This window comes from Elephas maximus, chromosome 4 (assembly GCF_024166365.1).
Source record: "Elephas maximus indicus isolate mEleMax1 chromosome 4, mEleMax1 primary haplotype, whole genome shotgun sequence".
NCBI classification, from domain to species: domain Eukaryota; kingdom Metazoa; phylum Chordata; class Mammalia; order Proboscidea; family Elephantidae; genus Elephas; species Elephas maximus.
Window position 1 is genome coordinate 147,425,319 of NC_064822.1, and position 20,249 is coordinate 147,445,567.

General features: G+C 33.9%; 1 pseudogene; it reads left to right on the top strand.

Annotated features, from left to right (window-relative positions):
• The first annotated feature begins 1,131 nt into the window (after positions 1 to 1,131).
• LOC126076464 (eukaryotic initiation factor 4A-I-like) overlaps positions 1,132 to 20,249 on the top strand; it is an 85,866-nt pseudogene continuing 66,748 nt past the window's right edge.

Genomic DNA, 20,249 nt, shown 5'->3' on the forward strand with positions numbered 1-20,249 from the left:
TGGTGTAGTGGTTAAATGCTACACTGCTAACCAAAATGTTGGCGGTTCAAATCCACCAGGCACTCCTTGGAAACTCTATGGGGCGGTTCTACTCTGTCCCATAGGATTGCTATAAATAGGAATCGACTTGACGGCAACGGGTTTTTATGGGCTTCCATGGGCATTGATTGTGGATCCAAGTAAAATGAAATCCTTGACAATTTCAATCTTTTCTCCATTTATCGTATTACTTAGTGGTCCAGTTGTGAGGATTTTTGTTTTCTTTATGTTGAAGTGAAATTTGTACTGAAGGCTGTAGTCTTTGACCTTCATCAGTTAGGGCTTCAAGTCCTTTTTGCTTTCAGTAAGCGAGGTTGTGTCATCTGCATATCACAGGTTGTTAATGAGTTTTCCTCTGATCCTGATGCCCTGTTCTTCTTTATATAGTCCAGCTTCTCAAATGATTTGCTCAGTGTACAGATTAAATAAATATGGTAAAAGGACACAATCCTGACACACATGCTTCCCAATTTTAAATCAAGAAGTATCCACTTGTTCGGTTAGAACAACTGCCTCTTGGTCTATGTACAGCCTTCTCATGAGCACAATTAAGTGTCCTGGAATTCATATTCTTAGCAATGTTATCCATAATTTGTTATGATCCACACAGTCAAAAGTCTTCGCATAGTCAATAAAACACAGCTAAACCTCTTTCTAGTATTCTCTGCTTTCAGCAAGCTGCATCTGATATTAGCAATGATCTCCCTTGCTTCACAGCCTCTTCTAAATGCAGTTTGAGTTTCGGGCAGTTCCCTGTCAATGTACTGTTGCAATTCCTTTTGAATTATCTTTAGAAAAATTTTACTTGTGAGTGATATTAATGCTATTGTTCAATAATTTCTGCTTTCTGTTGGATCACCTTTCTTTGGAATGGGCTTATATATGGATCTCTTCCAATCAGTTAGCCTGGTGGCTCCCTTCTAGATTTATTGGCATAGATAAGTGATCACTTCCAGCATTGCATTTTTTGTTGAAACATCTCAATTGGTATTCCATCAATTCCTAGAACCTTGTTTTGCACCAATGCCTTCAGTGCAGCTTGAACTTCTTCCTTCAGTGCCATCGTCTCTTGATGGTTTGCATCTTCTCGAAATGGCTGAACGAGCACGGTCTAGAACTCAGTTTTATAAGGTATGTAATGATCACAAACATTTATGAGCCTACCAACAGACATTGTAAAAATAAGTAAATAAACAATAGACATTGTACTTCATAAAATTATAAGAGCCACCTATAGAAGCAAGCACCAGAAAATAAAACAATGAAGAAGAGATCTGTTTCTCAAGAGTAGGAAGAAATGAGCAATCTCTTTAGGGTGCCATTGTCGACAGAGTCCAGATACAATTTTTTTTTCTTTTTTGCCTAAGTAAATATGTGCATTATGGTAAAAGACCCATACAAAAATAAGGCAAATGTTATCACTGTGCAGCTCACATCTATAAGCTCCACCTTAAGCACAGTTCCAGAACCCAAAAACTTCCTACCATACCCTTGGCTACCACCCTAATTCAACTACCTTGCATCTGACTGTGATAACCTACTAACCAGTTTTCCCAAATTTCTCACTCTTGCCTCCTGCACCCTATACTCACCATGGAGTCAGGAATATTTTTTAACCCTAAATAAACATAATTCTTGTCACTTCTCTGTTCAAAATTCTTTAATGTTTTCCTGTCTTACTCAATACAACATCCAAATTTCTTAACATGATCCAGAGCTCTATATCTGTAACACCTGCTATATTTATGAACTCAACTCCCAATTTTTTTTTTTTCTTTTTATCACTACTCCTGACTTGCTGGCCTCTGGCAGTTCCACAAACACCCTAAGCATTCTGTCTCATGTCTTTTGTGCTTCCTCTGTTTCACCCCTGGAATGCCTATCTCCAGATGTCCTCATAGCTCACTCCACTGTTTCTATCAGGCGAGTCTGGCACAGAGTATGTGATCAATAATATTTGTCAAATTAGTAAATAAATCCATATGTAAAGGAATTGAGATTAAGCATAAGGAAATTTTAAATGAGGCCTCTAGATCAAAAATTTATATTTTGTGCTTGGTGCGTATTAATGAGAAAGAAATATGTAATAATAAAGCAGAATATCTTCTTGAAATACAAAAAAAAAATCAAATAGAAGTATAAGAGAATTCTTAGCTTTCTTTCTCTACAGCAGTTTAGGGTGAAGGTAGGCTAAGAAATGAAGACAAAAAAGCAATATGTAAACTTATCTGCAGTGTTGTGCCAAATGTAATAGTTCCTTTTGAAAACTGTTTATTTTTCTAATTTTTGATTTACATTGCTTAGTACCAGTGTATTATTAGGTCCTTAAGTGGCATAATTTGCTCTCAATTACTAACCTTATGATTGGCAGTTCAAACCCACCCAGTAAGGCTGGAGAAGAAAGTCTTGGTGATCTGATCCTGTAAAGATTACAGACAAGAAAATCCAATGGAGTGGTTCTAATCTGTAACACATGGGGTTGTCATGAGTTGGAATTATTCAATGGCAACTAACATTACCTCTTATGTGGTGTTTGTATTTTATTATTGTTCAAAGAAAATAATCTTGAGATGTAAGGTTCTTATAGATCTTCTTCCTGATCTTGAGAAAAAATTGTGAAAATTAACTAAACCGAGCTTTTTAATCTACTTTTAATAGATTAGATGCTGGATGGTTATGTTCTTTTTTTTTTTTTTTTGGTGAGGACAAAGGGTATCTACACACTTGTATATATGTGACTTCCTGTATAGATGAAGGATAATATCTCTGTAAATCTTCCTGAGAAAAAGTCAATCCTTAGGGAATGGAATTCTGTGTGGAGATATCTGTCTTGTGTTGGTGAAAATGTCATCCTCTTCCTAAGGCCTGCATTTTGGGTCAAGATATTCCTGGAGTATTCCTAATGGTGTAGGTCTTAAGACTCTTTTCTTTGTGTACTTTGTAAAGGCCTCAAATGAGAATGTGATCCTGTGGCCTAAAATGCCTGCTAAAGGAGAAGGCATGGAGAAATTAGGACTCCAACTAAGAACATCTAATTGGGACTCGACATTGATTCCTATCTAAAGAATGAGAATATCTGACACCTCAGCTAGGTACCCGCACGCATACACATACACACCCACATACACACACAGGCTCACAAATATAGACATTTATTGTCCATCTAAAAAATCCTTGTATTTAAAGTAGATTTAACACTATATTGCATCAACTGAATGGTCTTGTGGCATCACTCATTATGTTAGGCCCTCACTCTTATACATGTAGCATCAAAATGTAGAATGATGTAATAATACAAGGCTAGGTCTCATTCTATAATTTCCAAAGTTCAGAGTTCTAGATGAGGCCTTACCATTAACCAGTTATGATGCCTCAAATATGGTATTGAATATGTCTGAATACATTTTCTTATTTCCTCATGATTTACTCACAGATTCTCAAAATCAATAGATCAGAATCATTTATTTAAAAAAAAAGTTTTTTTTTTTTTTTTTTAATAACATACAGATTTCCAGGCCCTACTCTTAGTGATTCTGTGTTGGAGAGGCCACGTGGAGAGAGATCCTCAGTGATAGAGGATGTCTTAGACAGTCCAGCCACACTTCCATTTGAATGCTGCAGTGAGAAATCAGCAGAAAAAAAACACCCAGTAAGCCCCCCTTCCAACCCACACAATTAGACAAAATAATAATTTGAAATTATTCTAAGCCACTGAATTTTGGGATGTTTTTTACAGAACAGTGGAAACAGAAAGAGTGGGTCTTTATCATGTCCCCAGTATCTCTAAAAATCTCCCCAAGCAATTATAATGCTCAGCCAGGTTTGAAAATGGTAGAAGTAAATGATAGTTGTCTTTTTCAGTTTCAACGTGTCAGGATTCTAGGATCATAGTTTGCCCCCAAAATGAAACAGAGCTTTTATGTGACCCAAACTGAATAAAATTGTCCACATTACCTCCTCCAATCAATATTCCAGCACTTAGGTGGTCTCAGTGGGTACTGGCATAAATTCAGACTCACTGCATGCTACGACAATGGTAAATAATAGAAATACCACAAATATTAAGCCTCCTGAAGCCCAAATTATATGTTCAATTGCCAGCATAGTAGTTGATTCTGAGTTTTCTTGGGAAATATTGAATATTAGACTACTATTTTTTTTTTATGCAGGATAACTTATCCTACTATTGTAGGATTCTCTCATTTTAACCCTAATTCACATTTGAATATTGACTTCATCAGTCAAAACTAAACAAAACATCTGTGCAAAATTATTTTACCAGACTCAGTGCTAAATCCAAGTCAATGTGCCTAGTGAGTATTCATCAGGTCCAATGGTTGAAAGAGACTTTCACAGCTAGTACAGAGTGAGAGAACCATGCCAAAACACATATGCTATGATCTTGAAGGGAAAACTTTGGGAAGGAGAATTCTGACCACAAGAAGATAAGTGCTTGATTTTACTGCTGCTTGAGTGTCAAAGGTAGAGTTTTGGCAACAATCAGTGCTATGAGCAATATTATCTAAAGCAGTGAGGAACTTGCCTTGTATTTTTTTTTTTAAAGTCCCTCATAAAATTTAAGGAAAGAAATGTTCTTCCTTAGTTCTCTTTATCAAGAAATCTCCATGTATTTAGCCAGACACTAAAAAGAGGGGAGCCCTGTCTGTTGTAAGGACTTCCCAGTTTTACTCTTTATGCCTCTGGCTAAGCCTTTGGCTTTTTGGATAAGGATTTTATCTACCCATAACCACATCTTTAATACAACAGTTTGAGACTCACTTTTATACAGTTATATTCCTTTCATTACATTTTAATAACTTTTGAACCAAAGAAAGTAATAAATTGCTTCATAAATTATTACAATTATCCATTGAGTCTTCATGAAAATTCTGAGTAGGCCACATGAACTCAACTCATGAGCTCAGAAATTGTGAATTATGGGTCTATTTTCCACCATTTCACAAAATGTTCAGCTCTAAATCCTGTTTGTAATTAGTTACCTTGGAAAGAACTAAGCAGATGTGGTACAGTTTCTTTGAATTATCAGCATATATTTAAGACAAACTGCATCGTCTAAAGAAATTGTGCCCTCAAGGGAATTATTTGTCTTGTGCTAACAGACTTTTACTTCAGATGTAGAGTTTGTTTTAGGTTTCAGGTGGCTGGCCTGAAATTAATGTAGCTAAAGTTACAGCATAACTTTCTTAACATACAAGATCATCATACTTGGTTCTTGCCATTTGATTTCTGAGAAGGAATGCATTCCCAAGCATCGATAACTGGAAGTCATATTTGTGCAAGGATTTGCAGCAATTAGGACTGATTCAATAAACTGGAAGGGTTAAGAGTAACCCCCCCCCAAAAAAAAACCCATTGCCGTCAAGGTGATTCCGACTCATAGTGACCCTATATAGCACAGAGTAGAACTGTCCCATAGAGTTTCCAAGGAATGCCTGGTGGATTCGAACTGCCAGCCTTTTGGTTAGCAGTCATAGCACTTAACCACTATGCCACCAAGGTTTCCAGTTAAGAGTAGGTGAAAGAAAAAAAAAATTTAAATAATTGTAAAGCCTTCTCTATAGTACGTTACAGATTAATTCTATTGCAGATGTTGGTTTTTATAGGGAAAAGAAATGTTCAGGATAGAGGCACATATACACCATCAATAAAACAAACAATTCTCTTACCATGTAGCTTTCAGAATAATAGTATTTTTCATTCTTTAGAGGAAAAATATAGTTTGAGGTTAAAAGAATTGGTTTAATGATATTAATTACATTTCAATTAGAATATTTGGTGGTTTTTATGTTTTGAGAATGGGGTTATTTTATGTTTTGAAAATGGGATTACAAAGAAATATGGATATCCATTTTTATATTTTATATTTCTACAGTATTTTAATTCTTCTAATAAACACATATTACTCATTTAATTAGAAATAAAAAGAAAACAGTAACAATTTGAAATTTTACTAATTATACATACGCTTTTTTAAAAAATCAAGATGATATGCTCCGATATCTTGTCACATATCTGACTTTGGCTGATATTAAATGCAGAGTTGATTATGATACAAATTATGGACAAAGAAAAGATGGTCATTATATGCTTAGATTAATGTAGTCTGGAATACAGAAAATTATATTTCAGAAGTGGGCTCATTATTTTTAGAGTGTAAATTGATTATTATTTCTTGTTTTCTTTTTCTTTATAGACCAGCCTTTTGATCAGAAACAGATCTCCAAATCAATTAAAAGCCTTTCCTAGGTTCAGCTATATATTAATTTTTGCTTTATATCCATTTGATGATCTTTTATCTTAATGTTGAAAGTTCTGTGTTCTCAGTATTAGAAAATGTTAGAGACTTTCATTCAAATACAGATATGCCAACAGTAAATGCTATACAAGGGTATGGAATATTAAAATTAGCAAAGCAAATTAAACTTTTAAAGATTGTAGTTATCTTGCTCTTGCCAAAGTGTGCATCTCTAGATAAAACTTTGTAATGCCCCCCAAAATAATTTTTAAAATCAATTCATATTACTACATAGACATGCATAATTATTAAAAATTTTAGTGACAACTAAATCGTGGAAAAAATTAAAATACCCAGGTTTTTGCTTTAATACGTTACTGTTTCAAATAAATACAAAGGTGTTTGCTAGTAAGCATGCTAGCTGTTGTGGAAATAAATGTGTTAATGTGTATTTTCCTGATTTAATAAATTTTTCTGGCTTATAAGCATATTATCCATTAAAATTTTAATTTCATTGTAACATTAATGCGTAAGGGAGTTTAAACAAGGTTAAAAAAAAACCACATAGCCCTAATTCAATTGATATTATGTATTTCTTGATTAGTCGTAGGCACAATAACTTAATATGAAATAATTCAAGGGAAAACACTAACCGTTATTATTTATTTGAATATATCTCCAATTATCTGTTTTATCAATCAGAAAAAATGTAATTTTTCTGCTATTTTACCATATATTGATCACTTTTCATACTTTATTATTTTATTTAACTGTTTTAAAATCCTTTAAACTTCTCAGGAATACCTTTATTTCTTTGGCTAAACTATTCCTCCAGACATAATGTAATGTGATTTCTATCTTATAATTGACTTGGTTCTAACTTTTAAAACATCTTTTATTTTCCAAATGCACTTAGAATTGTATACTAATAAGATGACTATTAGCTTGATGATGGGTAGCATTTCATGTTTTGTTCTTCCTCAAAAATTTTCTCCATATAGTTTATCCTAAGAAGATTACCCTGTATTTTAAGGTATCAGTCTAAAGCCAAATAGTACCTAGATTGAAAGAATGATTAGTATTATTTAGATTTTTTTAATGAAGATATCATACTAATGTGAATATTAATAAAAACCAAACCCATTGCCATCAAATTGATTCTGACTCATAGCGAACATATATATATATATATATACTGTCCCATAGGGTTTCCAAGGCTGTAAATATTTACTGAAGCAGACTGCCACTTCTTTCTCCCTTGGAATTGCTGATGGGTTCAAACCACTGACTTTTCAGTTAGCGGCCAAGTTCTAACACTGGGCCACCAGGGTTCCTCAATGTGAATATACCACAGCGTAAAATTTAAAGCTCCTCAGGATCTTTGCTCTTATAAATTATGATTAGTAGATTTTCGTACTTGAAATTTTGCTCTAGATTTTTATTTATATTTGGCCATTTTATGATAAAGGTAGTGACACATTTAAAAAAAATAAAGTATATTTTGTCAAATCTCAAAAGGAATATGGTTAAGTTCAAGCTTTGCATATTTTAAAAATTAACATAATTGATCTTAAGAGAAATTTAATGTATACACTAATTCAGTCTGTAAGACATATTAATCTAATTTCATTTTATAGCTGTGCTTTTAAAACAGACTTTATGTTCAATGCCCACTTTCAAAAAATACTCTATTCAATAAGGCTAATAACTTCACTTATGATATCCTCAGAAGATAAAAATAAGAATATGTCTTACCTAAGAAACATATATTCTTTTAAAAGAAATATGTTTTACCCGGGCATTTTCCTGAGGAGACTAAAGTCAGTCTTCATACACTTCACACTATTTCTTCATATATTAAAAAGTATACGTGGGCTAAAGCTCTGGGGCACAAGGCAGGCCTCTCATTTCATTCTTGATCCGCACAAGGTCTAAAGGGGTATCCTATTTTCTTTTCTTTAATTTTGTTTTAAAAAAGAAGTTCTTGATTCTAATTTGGGAGACCATCATAACTGTGAAAATGAATAACGACTCTGTTTGGCTCCAATCTGCAATATGCACATTCACATAACTCCCACTGAAACTAATTATTATTTTTTTTTAATTTATGTTAGCAGGAGTTGAGCACACAGAGGGTCAATTAAATTGTCCATACTGAAGTCAATGGGAGTTCACTGATGGTGGTGGGGGTTATATGCATAAAAAACAATAACAAAAAAAGACTAAATAGCATGTCAAGATTTGGTCAATTTAGATCCTGTAAATTAAGAACACATTTCCTAAAATTAAAGATGTATTTGCTTGTCCTATAAATTTGGACTTAAATTTTATACATGCTAAATTGTCAAAAAATTTTAAAAATTGTAAAAAAGACATTAAAAAGCAGTATATACAAGTACTGTAATTCTCTAAATGTTGTTGTTAGATGTTGTCAAGTTGGTTCTGACTCATAGCGACCCTATATACAATAGAATGAAACAATGCCTGGTCCTGAGCCATCCCCACAATCATTGCTATGCTTGAGTCCATTGTTGTGGCCACTGTGTCAAACCATCTCATTAAGGGTCTTCTTCTTTTTCTCTGACCCTCTACTTTACCAAGCATGATGTCCTTCTCCAGAGACTGATCTGTCCTGATAACATGACCAAAATATGTGAGACGTAGTCTCCCATTCTTGCTTCTAACGTGCATTCTGGCTGTACTTCTTCCAAAACAGATTTGTTCATTCTTTCAGCAGCCTATGGTATATTCAATATTCTTCACCAATGGTATAATTCAAAGGTGTCGGTTTTTCTTTCATCTTCCTTACTCTTACCTAACTTTCACAAGTATATGAGGCGAATGAAAACACCATGACTTGGTTCAGGCACACTTTAGTCCACAAGGTTACATCTTTGCTTTCTAAAACTTTAAAGAAAACTTTTGCAGCAGATTTGTCCAATGCAATGCATCATTTGATTTCTTGTCTGCTGCTTCCATGGGCATTGACTGAAGATCCCAGTAAAATGAAATCCTTGACAACTTCAATCTTTTCTATGTTTATCATGATGTTACTTATTGGTTCAATTGTGAGGATTTTTGTTTTCTTCAGGATGAGGTGTAATACTTAATGAAGGCTATAGTCTTTGATATTCATTAGTAAGTGCTTCAAGTCATCTTCATTTTCAGCATTCAAGGTTTGTTGTCTGCATATCACAGGCTGTTAATGAACCTTTCTCCAAACCTGATGCTGCATTCCTGTTCATATAGCTCGGTGTCTCAGATTAGTTGCTCAGCATGGAGATTGAATAGGTATGGTGAAAGGGTACAACCCTGACACACACTTTTCCTGACTTTAAACCGCACAGTATCTCTTGTTCTGTTCAAACCACTGCCTATTGATCTGTATACACATTCCACATAAGCACAATTCATTTTTGGGGAATTCCCATTCTTTGCAATGTTTTCCATAATTTGTTATGATCCACACAGTCGAATGACTTGGCATGGTCAATAAAATAATGGTAAATATCTCTCTGGTATTCTCTGCTTTCAGTGAGGATCCATCTGATACCAGCAATGATATTCCTTGTTCCATGACCTTTTCTGAATCCGGCTTGGATTTCTAAAAGTTCCCCCTCGATGTATTGCTGCAACTGCTTTGGAATGATCTTCAGCAAAAGTTTATTTGTGTGTGATATTAATGCATTTGATAATTTCTGCATTTAGTTTGGTCACCTTTCTTTGGAATAAGCATAAATATGGATCTCTTCCAGTCAGCTGGCCAGTTAGCTGTCTAAATTTCTTGGCATAGGCAACCATTGGTTCTTGATCATATGCTGCCTCCTGAAATTGCTAACATTGAACAAATCTTTTTGGTACAGAGACTGTGTATGCTTTCCATCCTCTTTTGTTGCATCCTGTGTAGTTTAGTATTTTGCCCATAAAATCCCTCACTATTGCAACTTGAGGAATGATTTTTTTCTTCAGTTCTTTCAGTTTGAGAAATGCCAAATGTGTTCTTCCCTTTCTGTTTTCTAATTCCAAGTCTTTACACATTTCATTATAATACTTTACTTCTCTAGCCACACTTTGAAATCAGCTCTTTTACTTTGTCATATCTTCCATTCACTTTAGCTACTCAATGTTCAAGGGCAAGTTTCAGTCTCTTCTAACATCCATTTTGGTCTTTTATTTCCTTCCTCTATTTTTAATGACCTCTTGCTTTCTTTATGTATTAAGTCCTTGATGTCATTCCACAACTCATCTGGTCATTAGTGTTCAGTGTGTCAAATCTCTTTTTAAGATGGTCTCTAAATTCAGGTGCGATATGCTTAAGGTCAAGTGATCAAGAACCGATGGTACTGAAGTAAGAAGTCCAATCTGCACTGAAAGCATTGGTGAAAAACAAGGCTCCAGGAATTAACACAATACCAATTGAGATGTTTCAACAAATGGGTGCAAAGCTGGATGTGCTCATTCATCTATGCCAAGAAATTTGGAAGACAGCTAACTCACCAACCAACTGAAAGAGATCCGTATTTGTAACCATTCCAAAGAAAGGTGGTCTAACAGAATGTGGAAATTATCAAACAATAGCATTAATATCATACACAAGCAAAATTTTGCTGAAGATAATTCCAAAGTGGCTGCAGCACTACGTCCATGGGGAACTTCCAAAAATTCAAGATGGATTCAGACCAGGACATGGAATGAGTGATATCATTGCTGATGTCAGATGAATCCTCACTGAAATCAGAAAATACCAGAAAGATGTTTACCTGTGTTTTATTGACTATACAAAGGCATTCAACTATGTGGATCATAGCAAATTATGGATAACATTGAGAAGAATGGGAATTCCAGAACAATAATTGTGCTTATGATGAACCTCTACATAGATCAAGAGGCAGTTGTTAGAACAGAACAAGGGGATACTGCATGGTTTAAAGTCAGGAAATCTGTGCATCAGGGTTGTGTCCTTTCACCATACTTAATCTGTATAGTGAGCAAATAGTCTAAGAAACTGGACTGTATGAAGAAGAATGGAGCATCAGGATTGGTGGAAGGTTCATTAATAACCTGTGTTATGGAGATAACACAACCATATTTGCTGAAAATGAAGAGGATTTGAAGCACTTACTATTGAAGATCTAAGACCAACCTGCAGTGTGGATTACACCTTTACATAAAGAAAATAAAAATTCTTACAACTGGACCAATAAACAACATAATGATAAATGGAGAAAAGGTTGAAGTTGTCAAGGATTTCATTTTACTTGCATCCACACCACAGTCAACACCCATGGAAGCAGCAGTCAAGAAATCAAATGACGCATTGCACTGGGCAAATCTGTGCAAAAGATCTTTTTAAAGTTAAAAAAAAAATCAAAGATGTCACTTTAAGGACTAAGGTGCACCTGACCCAAGCCATGGTATTTTCAATCACCACATATGCATGTGAAAGCTGGACAATGAATAAGAAAGTCAGCAGAAGATTCCATGCCTTTGAATTATGGTGTTGGCTAAGAATATTGAATATACCATGGGCTGTCAGAAGAAGAAACAAATCTGTCTTGGAAAAAGTACAGCCAGAATGCTCATTAGAAGCAAGGATGGGGGGACTTCGTTCAAATATTTTGGACTCCTTATCAGGAGGGATCAGTCCCTGCAGATGTTCTTCATGCTTGGTAAAATAGAGGGTCAGTGAAAAGGAGGAAGACTCTAAACAAGATGAATTGACACCGTGGCTACAACAATGGGTTCAAGGATAATGATGATTGTGAGGATGGCCAAGAACTGGGCAGAATTTCATTCGGTTGTATACAAGGTCACTATGAGTCGGAAGCTATTCAATGGCACCTAACAACAGCATACTGAAGTTCATATTTTGGTTCTCCTGAACTTGTTCTAATTTTCTTCAGCTTCAACTTGAACTTATATATGAGCAATTGATGGTCTCTTCTATAGTCAGCCACTAGCCTTGTTCTTACTGACGATACTGATCTCTTTTCACAGATGTAGTCAATTTGATTCCTGTGTATTCCATCCAGTGAGATCCACATTTATGTTGTTGAAAAAAGGTATTTTCAATGTGGAATCTAAATATATCTAATATCTAATGATATCTAAACATATTTAAATATAACAAGTAAATTGTGTGTGTGTGTTTTTCCCATTGTTGAAAAGTCTATTTTTTCCTTTTGAGTTCCTATTAATGTGTGCTGCACATTTACTGACTAGAGTTTTTCTTAAAACTTTGTTGCAGTGGTGCTTAAACAGAGAAAGGTGATAATATCCATAGGCATATTATTGGATTCAGAGAAAATTTATACTAGGCATCTTGTATGTATTTTAAAGTATTTTACAAAGTCAGAACAATCCTATAGAACACAAATCAATATCTCTATTTTCTACATTTTAAGAATATTTCAAAGTCTATCCTGAAGTACAAGACTTTCAATGATAGGATACAACCCAAACCCACACAAGAAGACCAGTTAATATGACTATTTTTCAAATTTACACACCAATCACTAATGCCAAAGATGAAGAAATTGAAGATTTTACCAATTTATGCAGTCTGACAGTGATCAAACATACTACCAAGATGCATTGATAATTACTAGTGATTGGAACGGGAAATTTGGAAACAAAGAAGAAGGATCTTAGCTGGAAAATAAGGCTTTGGTGATAGAAATCAAGCAGGACATCACTTGATAGAATTTTGCAAGACCAACTACTTATTGGAGAAGCTCAATATCGTATCAGTATCAGCCGGAACAAGGCTGGGGCCAATTACAGAACAGACTCCCAATTGATCATATGCCAGTTCAGGTTAAAGCTGAAAAAAAATTAGAACAAGTCCACGAGAGCCAAAGTACAACCTTGAGTATATCGCATCTGAATTTAAAGACCATCTCTAGGATAGACGCAACACATTGAACGCTAATGACTGAAGACCAGACAAGTTGTGGAATGACATCAAGAACATCGTATATGAAGAAAGCAAGAGGTCATGAAAAAGATAGGAAAGAAAAAAAAAGAACAAAAGAGATGTCAGAAGAGACACTGAAACTTGCTCTTGAACATAGAGCAGCTAAAGTGAAAGGAAGAAATGATGAAGTAAATGAGCCAAACAGAAGATTTCAAAGAGTGGCTAGAGAAGACAAAGCAAAGTATTATAATGAAATGTGTAAAGAGCTGGGATTAGAAAACCAAAAGAGAAAGTGCTTGACATTTCTAATGCTGAAAGAACCAAAGAAAAAATTCAAGCCTTCACTTGCAGTATTGGGGGATTCTATGTATAAGTGTTGAACAATGCAGGAAGCATCTAAAGAAGATGAAAGGAATACACAGTCACTGTACCAAAAATATTTGGATGACACCCGACCATTTCAGAAGGTAACAAATGATCGAGAGCCAATGGTACTGAAGGAAGAAGTCCAAGCTTCATTCAATGGCAAAAAACAAGGCTTCGGGAATTGATGGAATACCAAATGAGATGTTTCAACAAAGCAATACAATGCTGAAAGTGTTTACTTGTCTATGCCGAGAAAGTTGGAAGACAGCTACCTGGCCAACTGATTGGAAGAGATTCATACACACACTAATTCCAAAGAAAAGTAATCCAATGGAATGTGGAAATTATTGAACAATAGCATTGAGATCACACGCAAGGAAAATTTTCTGAAGATAATTCTAAAACAGTTGCAGAAACACTTCAACAAGGAACTGCTGCAGATTCAAGCTGGATTCAGAAGAGGATGCAGAAGGAGGGATATCATTGTTGATATCAGATGGATCTTGCTGAAAGCAGAGAATACCACAAAGATGTTTACCTATATTTTGTTGATTATACAAATGCATTTGACTGTGTAGATAATAACAAATTATAGATAACATTGCAAAGAATGAGAGTTTCAGAACACTTATGTGGAAACTGTACATAGACAAAGAGGCAGTTGTTCAAACTGAGCAAGGGGGTACTGCATAGTTTAACATTCAATCTATATGCTGAATTAAAAATCCAAGAACTGGATTATATGAAGTAGAAGGCAGCTTCAGGATTGGAGGAAGGTTTATTAACGATCTGTGTTACACAGATGACACAACCTTGCTTGCTCAAAGTGAAGAAGACTTGAAGCACTTACTGATGAAGATCAAAGAATTCAGCTTTCAGTATGAATTACACTTCTACACAAAGAAAACAAAACTCCTCACACCTGGACCAATAAAAAACACAATGATAAATGAAGAAAATATTGACGTTGTCAATGATTTCATTTTACTTGGATCCACAGTCAAAGCCCACGGAAGCAGCAATCAAGAACTCAAATGACATATTGCATTGGGCAAATCTGTGGCATAATCCTCTTTAAAGTGTTAAAAAGCAAAAATATTACCTGAGGACTAAAGTATACCTGACCCAAATCATGGTATTTTCAATTGCCTCATATGCACTGGAAAGTTGGACAATGAATATGAAGACTGATGAAGAATTGATGCCTTGGAATTATGGTGTTGATGAAGAATATTTTATATACCATGGACTGCCAGAATAAGGAACAAATCTGTCTTGGAAGAAGTGGAGCCAGAATGCTCTTCAGATAGGAGGATGGTAAGTCTTGGTCTCAGGTACTTTGGACACGTTATCTGGCGGGGCCCGAAGAAGGATATCATGCTTGGTAAAGTAGAGGGTTAGCGAAAGAGAAGAAGACCTTCAACAAGATGGATTGGGCTCAAACATGGCAACAATTGTGAGGATGGCACAGGACCAGGCAGTGCTTCATTCTGTTGTACATATGTTTGCTATGAGTCATAACTCTGGAGGGCACCTAACAACAACAACAACATTTTGTAGATGATAAAATAGAGGCTTAGAGAATTAAAAGTCTGAATTTTAACCCATGTTTCCTGAATCCATTTCCAATTTTTTTTTTGCTTCATGCAATACTTGCTGGTGAATCACCTTGAGAATTATTTCACATATGCAAATACACTGATATATTATTTAATGAGTATATCATTGCCCATCTCATTTGACTTCAAATGATTCTAAATAACTTAAATGCTCTCATTCTTCAAATCCCAATTCCCATTTAAAATATTATAAAAAGCTTAGTAAAGGGATGTAACTCATAAATTTACACAGAATCCATAAACTTTTTTATACCAATGTTTTGCTAAGATGTGTGTGACTAATTATGACCATATGTTTTAAATTTCATTTAACAAGATAAAACAATGAGAAATGTTGCTTGACAAAATATTTTGCCTAGACTAAGCCACTCAAAATATTTTTTGAAATGTTTTGTCAAACAGAAATCATCAATTTAATTATTTCCTAGTTTTTTTTTTAAGCCCCTTTCCTTCCTCTGCAACAAGTTGTAATAAGCTTTGGAGACATAACAACCTCTGATACCCAGCCCCAGTACTATCCACAATACAATGATGTGTAACTGAAGAAAACCCTATTATGTGTATAGAATAAGTCTCTCTAGCCCATTGAGCCATTCACATTACTATTGCACAATATGCATCCACATAGAAACAAGTGTAAATAATTAAAATCATTGTAAAAAATGTAGATAGTATTGAAGTCAATTTAAATAAAAATAGGATATCTATTATTCACTTGTGAATGAAATGAGTACCTTTCCACAAAATTCACAAAAATTATTTTCAAACATTTCTCCTCTTCTTGCTTTTCACAAGATGACAAATGTAGCCTATATTTGCTGATATTTGGTAATAGTATACAATTATTAGAGTTGATAGTCACAATCCTTTGGGCATCACACCAACTGAAAACCCGAAGAAAGGGAAATAAATGATATGGATAGATACATAGATTATAGGTAGATGAAAGATTGATAGATGATAGATAGATGATAGGTACGTGATAAATAGATGGAGGGAAGGAGGGAGGGAGGGAGGGATGGATGATGGATAGATGATGGATGGATGGATGGGTGGGTGGATGGGTGGGTGGGTGGATGGATGGATGGATGGATGGATGGATGGATGGATGGATGGATGGATGGATGGATGGATGGATGATGGATAGATAGATGAATGATAGGTAGATAGATGTACATCTGTCTGTGATCCTCTGTCTTATGTTTTTCTCTAACAAACTTTTTTTTTAGTTTGCAAATCCCCTTCTTGGGTAGCCAGGTCAGATACCTACCCCTTATGCTTTTATTGCAGCTTTTACGTAACTCTCTAGCAGAGCCCTTAACCATGCACTTGAGATTACAGATAATGCCACGTCTTACTTATCTTTGTATTTTCTGTATCTAACACAATGTCCTATATATAAAAAAAATATATATTGGTTTAGTGTGAAAATATTTCTTTAATTGAACTGCCTAGTTTTCTAGGCTGCAACCCTGAATAATCTGACCCATGAGTAAATTTATGATGAAATATATTAATTATGATAATGATAATTAAATAAGAACAATTGTCATTTTAGCACAACTATGTATTAGCACTGTGTTGCAATACATAAACTATTACATGCCATGCACTTTGCATTAGTTGTCATACTTAATTTTCATAATCATTCTATAAATCAGGTAAATACTAATATTTTTTGATATGGAAACTGAAGTTTAGTGAGAATGAATAAATTTCTCAAGGCTCGCACAGCCAGTAAAAGACTCGGGCCTTTTAAATCCACACATGTCTGGCCCTAGAACCCAGACTTTTAAACATTAAAAGGATACTTTAAAGGATACTTTAAAGACAGTATCCTAAATCCAAATTCCCTGAGTGCTTTTTCCAGGAAATAAATTCATTTTCTTTAGTAAAAGTAGAAGACTTCAACTCCTTCTGATATGACATGAGTCACATGTATGCAAAATTGTCTATCTAGAACAACATTTGACAATGACATAGATAGTGGAGTCCTGGCTCCTAATGAAGCCATACCACCCATAATCACTATACATGTAACGTGAGTGAGGATCTTTGTTTTGATTTTTTTTAAGCTTTTACCGCAGCATGACCTAGCCAACCTAAGACAAGGAGTTTATACGTAATAAAAACTCCATTAATTTTTTTTTTTTTTACTTATATTTATTATAATTTGAATGGAATCTTAAGATATGAGCCAAGCAATTCAGGGGATAGGATTTTATTCTAAAAGAAAGAATACATTTTAAGTTAAAGTATGCAGCAATCCTTTTCTAATCAAATTTTATCTAATAAATTTTATTAAAGTTATATGGAAACAAAATAAGTAAAGCTCTGTTAAAAAGAAATATTCTCAAAACATGTGATGGAAAGAAAAAGTCTGGGATTATTCTAAAGAGAAATAAACCTTTCTTTCCCCATCTTAATAAAATTTGCTTCATTCTCAAGTGCGTGTGTGGTGGTAGTGGGCTGATGTGTGTGTGTGTGTGTGTGTGTGATTTATATTGTAGTCTTGGGGGCATTCTTGTAGGATCCTTCTGAAATTATAACAGCATAAAGAAATGGCTGGAATGCAGATAAATTCATTTGTTGATGAGAGATTTGGAGCTCCATTTTATATTATGCTCTATTTTATGTGACAAAATATTACTTTCAACATTATTTGTTCAATAATGACCTAGTGACTCAGATTCAAAAATTGTAAGAAGTGCAACACATGATTTCTAGTATATAGATTATAACTGGAATCTGAGATCAAGTTCACAAATAGAGGTTGAATCAATGTAGAATTGCACAAACATGCATACTTAAATATTCATGAAAGTCAAATTCTTGAATGTTTCAAGAGGCGAAGTAATATTTTTAAGCCTTGTCCATTGATATTAAAATAAAACAACCCAATATTTTATATATAGAACACTGAAATACTTTACTGAAAATCCAATCATTTATTTTTGACTACATGAAACAAATTAATACATCTTATTTTTACAGTGATTTTGATTGTCATTTTCTTGAATAAAGAAATCGTCTATAGGCATTTTGTATATAATAATGTTTTGAAATTTGAATTGTTAATAAATATTACAAAAAAATGAGGACACCTAAGTCCTTGTTGTTGTTAGGTGCCACCGCATCAGTTCCAACTCATTGTGACCCTGTGCACTACAGAATGAAGGAAGTCCTTAGCTGTACAGATTTTTCAATGAAAATTGCTTAACTATGTTTGCTTTTCTTATAAATGATTCTTTTTTACTTCCGTGTCACCTTATGTAAGGAAAAAGAAGGCCTATATAAACATTAACCAATTTAGAACTCAAAAGAAGATAAAATTCTCCTAAAAAAAAGTACCTTTTAAAAAATCGTGTTATGCAACTATTAAAAACAAAGATAGGATTCACTCTTGCCTTAAACAAGATATATAAACAACAATACACATCAAAAAATTAAAATCCAGTTTATTCTCTCAAATAACAATGAGTAATCTTCCTTTTTTATGTTTCCCATATTTACAAAGATTTTAAAAACACAAAATCAGTAACTCATGTTAGCAAAGTAAAAATATGTAATTTAAGCCAAATGATAAATTACCTTTGCAAAAGGAAATAGAAATAAATATGCAAAACATTTTTTACCATACAATGAACTTGGAGATATACATTTATATAATAAACTGAGATTGTGTCAAAATATATTCTTTTGAATTGTAACAGGGATAAACACAGTAAGAATTAAAAGGCAACTGCATAGACCTGAAAATGTGTAAATCTTTAGATATTTTGTATGAATTTCTGCTGTTTGTTTATTGCCTTCTAATGCAGTTAAAAAAAAAGTTTTCATAAAAAAAAATCAGAATGTGACCAAACTATATAAGTGTGGTGTATTAAAAAAATTATTACACAAAGATATATAAGATTTATCAATAAGTCACTAAAAATATTGATTCCAGTGTCTTCATTTGTAAAATAAGATCTGAAGTTAGTTGAGCTCTAAAGATTTCTTTCAGTTCAAAATTAGTTTATGAAACGTTAAGATTACACATTACTTATTAGAGGTCATTCTCCTTTGAGACCAATTTTATGTGTTCTGGAATGAGAAGTTTAGTAAATGAAATTAATATTGGCCCTTGAAATCATTAACTATATTGTAAAAACATTTTTGAAACCAAAAAATATTTACATTTTATACTCAGTCTTTTCATACATTTGCCAGAGTCAGGGACATCAGAGATTGTCGGCAGACATGAAAATTCTTCAGTTTTTGGCACTTCAAATATCTGTTGGCAATATCCCCAAGATGATGTCAGCTTTTTGTACAGTACAGAGCATTTAATATTCCCCCAGAGCATCTCACTTTCAGAGTTGGTGCACTTTTCAAATATCAAGTGCGCTAATGGTTTTTTTCCAAATAGTGACTGAAATCTTAAGAAGAAGTTATGCTCTGATCCCAACAATGAATAGTATTATGACAAGGAAAACAAAGTGAAGGAAACATAAAATACATACTAAATATCTGAGAAAACACTTGTAAAGTGAACACAGGATTTAAAAAGCATTCTAGAAACAGCTAGGGGAAATGGTAAAGTTAAAACTAAACTAAATTATAATAATATTGTTAAATAAATCATTCGCTGTAAATAAAATTATGTCTTTAAGAAGATTTATGAATAATGTTAATTTAGAGAACGGCTGCTTAGCTGTTCATTTCTATTTCTCAGTACCATATTTCAAGTTGGTTTTAGTATAAATAACATAGCATCTGTAGGTAAAGGAGTTGTTCTATGTAAGTAAATTTTATATATTAACAATATTTTAAATAGCAACTTGGCTAATATTTTAATAAAAGAACACACTTTCTGTGCTCATAAAAAGAGAACAACTCCATATATGACTGAAGTTTTTCTTAACAAACACAGACTACTGCTATGAACATCAATTATTGCACAGTACTGAAGCACTTTCAGGAATTCTCAGTTATGTGTGGCAACCTAAATTATCCCCCACTGAATGACACAAATAACAATGATCTTTGGCTTATTTTGCTGATTATAGAA